Genomic DNA, 6,273 nt, shown 5'->3' on the forward strand with positions numbered 1-6,273 from the left:
AAGATGACTGCAGACGCAGACTGCAGCCAGGAAATCAGGAGGCACTTCCTTCTTGGGAGGAGAGCAAGGACAATCTCAATAAAATAGTGAAGAGTAGAGATATCACACTGGCAACAAAGATCCACATAGTTTAAGCAATGGTATTCCCCATAGTCACCTACGGATGTGAGAGCTGGACCAGAAGGAAGGCTGAGCGAAGGAAGAGAGATGCTTTTGAACTGTGATGTTGGAGGAAAGTTCTGGGAGTTCCTTGGACCGCCAGAAGATCCAACCAGTCCATGCTTTTATCTATCTATCTATCTATCTATATAAAAATGCTCCGTGCATAATGAGTACCTTAAAAACAAAAGAACCAATGAACGAAATCACACCAAATTTGGCAACAAAATGTCTCACAACACTAGGAGTGACCATCACTCAAAAATACGATTTTGTCATTTGAGAGTTGTAGTTGCAGGGATTTATAGTTCGCCTACAATCAAAGAGCATTCTGAACTCCATCAACGATGGAATTGAACCAAACTTGGCACACAGAACTCCCATGACCAACAGAAAATACTGGAAGGATTTGGTGAGCATTGACCTTGCATTTGGGAGTTGTAGTTCACCTACACCCAGAGAGCACTGTGGACTCAAACAATGATGGATCTGGACTAAACTTGGCACCAGAACTCAATATGCCCAAATATGAACACAGGTGGAGTTTGGGGGAAATAGACGTTGACATTTGGGAGTTGTAGACACTGGGATTCACAGTTCACCTACAATCGAAGAGCATTCAGAACACCACGAACAACAGAATTGGGGCAAACTTCGTACACTGAACTCCCATGACCATCAGAAAATACTTAAGGCCATCCAATCCAACTCCCTTCATCAGGGCAAGAAATCGTAATCAAAGTCCTCCTGACAAAGAGACATCCAGATATATATATATATATATATATATATATATATATATATATATATATATGAGAGATTCACACACACACAGATATAGTATCATAGATTTGAAAGGGACTCTTAAAGAAGGACATTGATATGTTGCGTGTTCCAGAGTAGGCAAACCAGACAATCTCCACATCAACACTGACAAAGAAACAGCAAGAAATACTGTTTACCCACAAGCAGAAAGAAATTACATATATTAGAAACCAACACTTTCTCATTGCTTTATTTTCCAGATCAACAGACTGGGCTACAGCAACGCCTGGCAGGGGACAGGTAATCAAGAAATAAAGCCCGACTGCTCATTGGAGGGAAGGATAGTAGAGGCCAAGATGAAGTACTTTGGCCACATCATGAGAAGAAAGGAGAGCTTAGAGTGACTGACTTTACCTTGAAGTGACTGACTTTACCTTGAAGTGACTGACTTTACCTTGAAGGAGCTGGGGGTGGTGACGGCCGACAGGGAGCTCTGGCGTGGACCACAAAGTCACGAAGAGTTGGAAACGACTGAACAAATGAACAACAAGCAAGCTGCACTGCCCAGTTTGGACTAGAAGTCACTTTGAAGTGTGACCTTTGGGTTGTGTTTCCTTTTTCACCTGTTTGGGGCGGTAAATGTACAAACTAATTTTCATGCAGTTTACCATTCTGATCAAAAGAATATTCTGGATCTGGGGTTTTGAAGGGCATCAAAAGAGGGATAGGGTGCCCACATATACCCTTGGGTTGCCCAAAGTATGCAAATGCAAATGTGAGTAGATCAATAGGTACCACTTCAGTGGTAAGGTAATGGCTCCCCATACAGTCATGCTGACCGCATGACCTTGAAGGTGTCTACGGACAACACCGGCTCTTCAACTTAGAAATGGAGATGAGCACCAACCCCCAGAGTGGGGCACGACTGGACTTAATATCAGGGGAAAACTTAGGTTTGAAGAAGCTGGGGCTAACAGCTGAAGCTTGCCCTGCTCCCCAGATTCAAACCACCACCCTTTCAGTCAGCAAGTTCAGCAGTTCAGCGGTTTAACTGCTGCACCACCGGAAGGGCCTGCCTTCTGTTTACTTTTGCCCATATTGACTTCTGTTATCAGCTTTATCCACTTCTCTTTCTTGGCTTCAGAGATGGACGACAAAATGCTCGGCGCTACCTGAAGAGTTTGCTCACTAAATGAGTCTTCGTCGTGGAGCCTGTAATAGTCTTCCAACAAGGCAGCTGTATCAGGAGTCATGCCCTGAAGGTAGTCTTCTATATAAATAAAAATGTAATGTTCGTTTGTGGGATTAACATAATTCAAAAACCACTGGACAAATTAACACCAAATTTGGACACAATACAACTCTCAGGCCAATGAGTGACCATCACATAAAAATACTAGAAAACATAGCAGAAGAGACTTCAAAAGCCAAAAAATACATTAAAATTATTAGTAATAATATTAATATAATAATAATAACAATTAGAAATCCAGTACTGCAAAGCTGGGCTACTGTTGCTGAGCATGCACAGAGGGCCATAGAAATATAATAATAATAATAATAATAATAATAATAATAATAATAATAACAACACTTTTACTTACTTACTTACTTACTTAGGCGATCCCTCGTTGGACGAGTAAGATGGTCTTCCATTATGGATTTCCTTGTGGGTCCGTATGTGGCTGTGGAGCCCTATTCTTGCTCTGCATCTTCTTCCGCAGTGGGGGCATTGGTTTCCAGGTGGAAGGCGGTCCCGGTCGGGGTTGGCTTGACGCGCCTTCCTCCTGGCACATTTCTCTCTTTCACCCTCCACTCGTGCCTCCTCAAATTCTGCAGCACTGCTGGTCACAGCTGTCCTCCAGCTGGAGCGCTCAAGGGCCAGGGCTTCCCAGTTCTCAGTGTCTATGCCAGAGTTTTTAAGGTTGGCTTTGAGCCCATCTTTAAATCTCTTTTCCTGTCCACCAACATTCCGTTTTCCGTTCTTAAGTTCGGAGTAGAGCAACTGCTTTGGGAGACGGTGGTCAGGCATCCGGACAACGTGGCCGGCCCAGCGGAGTTGATGTTGGAGGACCATCGCTTCAATGCTGGTGGTCTTTGCTTCTTCCAGCACACTGACGTTTGTCCGCTTGTCTTCCCAGGAGATTTGCAGTATTTTCCGGAGGCAGCGCTGATGGAAACGTTCCAGGAGCTGCATGTGTCGTCTGTAGACAGTCCACGTCTCACAGGCATATAGCAGGGTTGGGAGGACAATAGCTTTATAAACAAGCACCTTGGTATCCCTACGGATGTCCCGGTCCTCAAACACTCTCTGCTTCATTCTGGAAAATGCTGCACTTGCAGAGCTCAGGCGGTGTTGTATTTCGGCGTCGATGTTGACTTTGGTGGAGAGGTGGCTGCCAAGGTAGCGGAAATGGTCCACATTTTCTAATGTGACACCATTAAGCTGTATTACTGGCATTGGAGAGGGATTGGCTGGCGACTGCTGGAACAGCACCTTGGTTTTCTCAATGTTCAGTGACAGGCCGAGCTTCTCATATGTTTCTGCAAAGGTGTTTAGAGTGGCTTGTAGATTTTCTTCTGAATGCGCACAGACAACATTGTCATCAGCATACTGGAGTTCTATAACAGCTGTTGTTGTAACCTTGGTTTTGGCTTTCAGTCTGCTGAGGTTGAATAGCTTGCCATCTGTCTGATAGATTATTTCCACTCCGGTGGGAAGCTTCCCATCAACAAGTTGAAGTATCATAGCGATGAAGATGGAGAATAGAGTTGGGGCAATAACACATCCCTGTTTGACACCTGATTCCACCTTAAATGGGTCACTTTGGGAGCCACTGCTGTCCAAGACTGTTGCCATCATATCATCGTGGAGGAGCCGCAGGATGTTCACAAATTTGTTTGGGCACCCGATTTTGTGGAGGATGGTCCAGAGAGCGCTGCGATTCACTGTGTCGAATGCCTTTGCAAGGTCGATGAATGCCATGTACAGAGGTTGGTTTTGTTCTCTGCATTTTTCTTGGAGCTGTCTTGCAGTGAAGATCATGTCCACTGTTCCTCTGGAGGGGCGGAAGCCATTCTGGGATTCTGGGAGGGTGTCTTCTGAGAGGGGCAGAAGGCGGTTTGCAAGGATTCTTGCGAGGATTTTCCCAGCGGAGGTTAGAAGAGAGATACCTCGATAGTTTCTGCAGTCTGTTCTTTCCCCTTTTTTGAAGAGGGTGATGATGGTGGCGTCCTTGAAATCTGCTGGGATTTTCTCGGTCACCCACACTTTTTCTATGAGCTGGTGGAGTTGGTGTGTCAGCTCAAGTCCTCCCTCTTTAAAGATTTCAGCAGGGATCCCATCTGGTCCACTGGCTTTGTTATTCTTCTGTTGGCTGATGGCATTGCTGACTTCTTCCAAACTAGGCAGTGCTGCAAGCTCGTCCCTGGTTTGTTGTTGCGGGATTTGTGAGAGGACCTCTTCGGCCACATTGGAGCTGCGGTTCAGGAGGCTTTGGTAGTGTTCTTTCCAACGTAGTGCAATTGAGTTTTGGTCCTTCAGGAGTTTGGTTCCATCTGATGAGCGTAGAGGCTGTATGCCATGGTTTCTTGGTCCATAGATGACCTTTGTGGCTTTGAAGAATCCCTGAGCATCATGGGTATCTGCCAGGTGTTGGATTTCTTCAGCCTTCTTTGTCCACCAGATGTTCTTGAGTTCTCTTGTCCTTCTTTGGACCTCAGCTTTTGCACTGGCATAGATCTTTTTCTTAGCAACACAGTTGATGTCTCTCTGCCATGCTTGGAAGGCTCCTGAAGGGCTTGGGTGTTCATTTTGCGCCTTGTCTTCCTCACTTGGAGTCTGCGCTTGGGGGCAATCTTGAGAGCCATCGAGGATCGAATTAGCCTGTGGTCAGTCCAGCAGTCGTCAGCACCTGTCATGGCTCTTGTGAGGAGCACATCACGGCGGTCTCTGGCGCGTGTGATTACATAGTTTAAGAGGTGCCAATGCTTTGACCGGGGGTGCTTCCATGATGTCTTGAACTTGTTTTTCTGGCTGAAGAGCGTGTTGGTGATGACAAGGTTGTGCTCCGCACATTTGGTGAGAAGCAGGATGCCATTTGAGTTGCTGTTTCCAACCCCGTCTTTTCCTATGGTTCCTGGCCACAGGTCGAAGTCTCGCCCGACTCTTGCATTGAAGTCCCCCAGGAGGATGATTTTGTCCTCCTTAGGTATCCCCGATAGGACGGTGTCCAGCTGACAGTAGAATTTCTCCTTGATGTCTTCGTCAGCATCTAGTGTTGGTGCATAGGCACTTATGATGGTTGCCCGTTGGTTTTTGGCAAGATCGATTTGGAGGGTTGAGAGTCGTTCGTTGATGCCAGTGGGTGCTTCGGACAGATGTTTCACCAGATTATTCCTGATGGCAAAGCCAACTCCGTGCATTCTTTGGTCTTCTTCGGGCAGTCCCTTCCAGAAGAAGGTGTAGCCTCCTTTTTCTTCCTTTAGCTGTCCCTCTCCTGCTCTCCGGGTCTCTTGAAGGGCTGCTATGTCGATGTTAAAGCATCCCAGCTCCCTTGCAATGATGGCAGTTCTGCGTTCGGGGCGTTCACTGCCACTGTTGTCCATCAGAGTCCGTACGTTCCACGTACCGAAGTTCATTTTCCTTTTTTGGCCGCAGGGTGGTGACCCCTCTGGACGCGGCAGTCCAGTCAGGGATAAGTGAGGCAGACTATGTTTAGGGCACCTTTTCTAGCCCCCTCCCCATGTGGGGTGAGCAGAGTGGGTCCTCAATAGGGCTGCTCAGTCGCGGATACAGCTGCCGAACTACTCAACTCCCTCGGACCTTGAGGTAGAACGACTGAGTCCGTACCCACCGCCCATGTGCCAGTCTGTGACTAGGGGCTTCCAGATTTCACAGTCCTGCCCCCGTCGCCACTCGCTGATCGCCATGGGACTTTGGTTGGTTTGTTTTTATTTTCTTTGGAAGACGCCTGTGCGTGGGTTTTTTTAATGTGTGGAGGTCAGTGCACAACTGATCAACACACAGACTTCACAGAGTGAGGTTCCACTGGTGATGTAGTTTAACACAATGACCGTGGCTTCTCAGTCTGTTGCGGCCTTCTTTCGCCTTCGCAGCCGTTGTAACATGTGCCATGTTATCCTCCGCCTGCTCCGCCGTTGAGGTCTTTGGGTCTTCGGACTGTGCTTGGTCTGGAACCTCCCCCGCGGCCACTCCTGGGAGTGCACGACTCCAGTTGTTGTGCCTACAGGTTCATCGGAACGCGCAAGCCCCCTCACCACGACAAGGTGACAGTCCATGAGGGGGAATAACAACAACAACAACAACAACATAGAATAATAAATAGA

Source organism: Anolis sagrei, chromosome 9 (genome assembly GCF_037176765.1).
Source record: "Anolis sagrei isolate rAnoSag1 chromosome 9, rAnoSag1.mat, whole genome shotgun sequence".
Classification (NCBI taxonomy): domain Eukaryota; kingdom Metazoa; phylum Chordata; class Lepidosauria; order Squamata; family Dactyloidae; genus Anolis; species Anolis sagrei.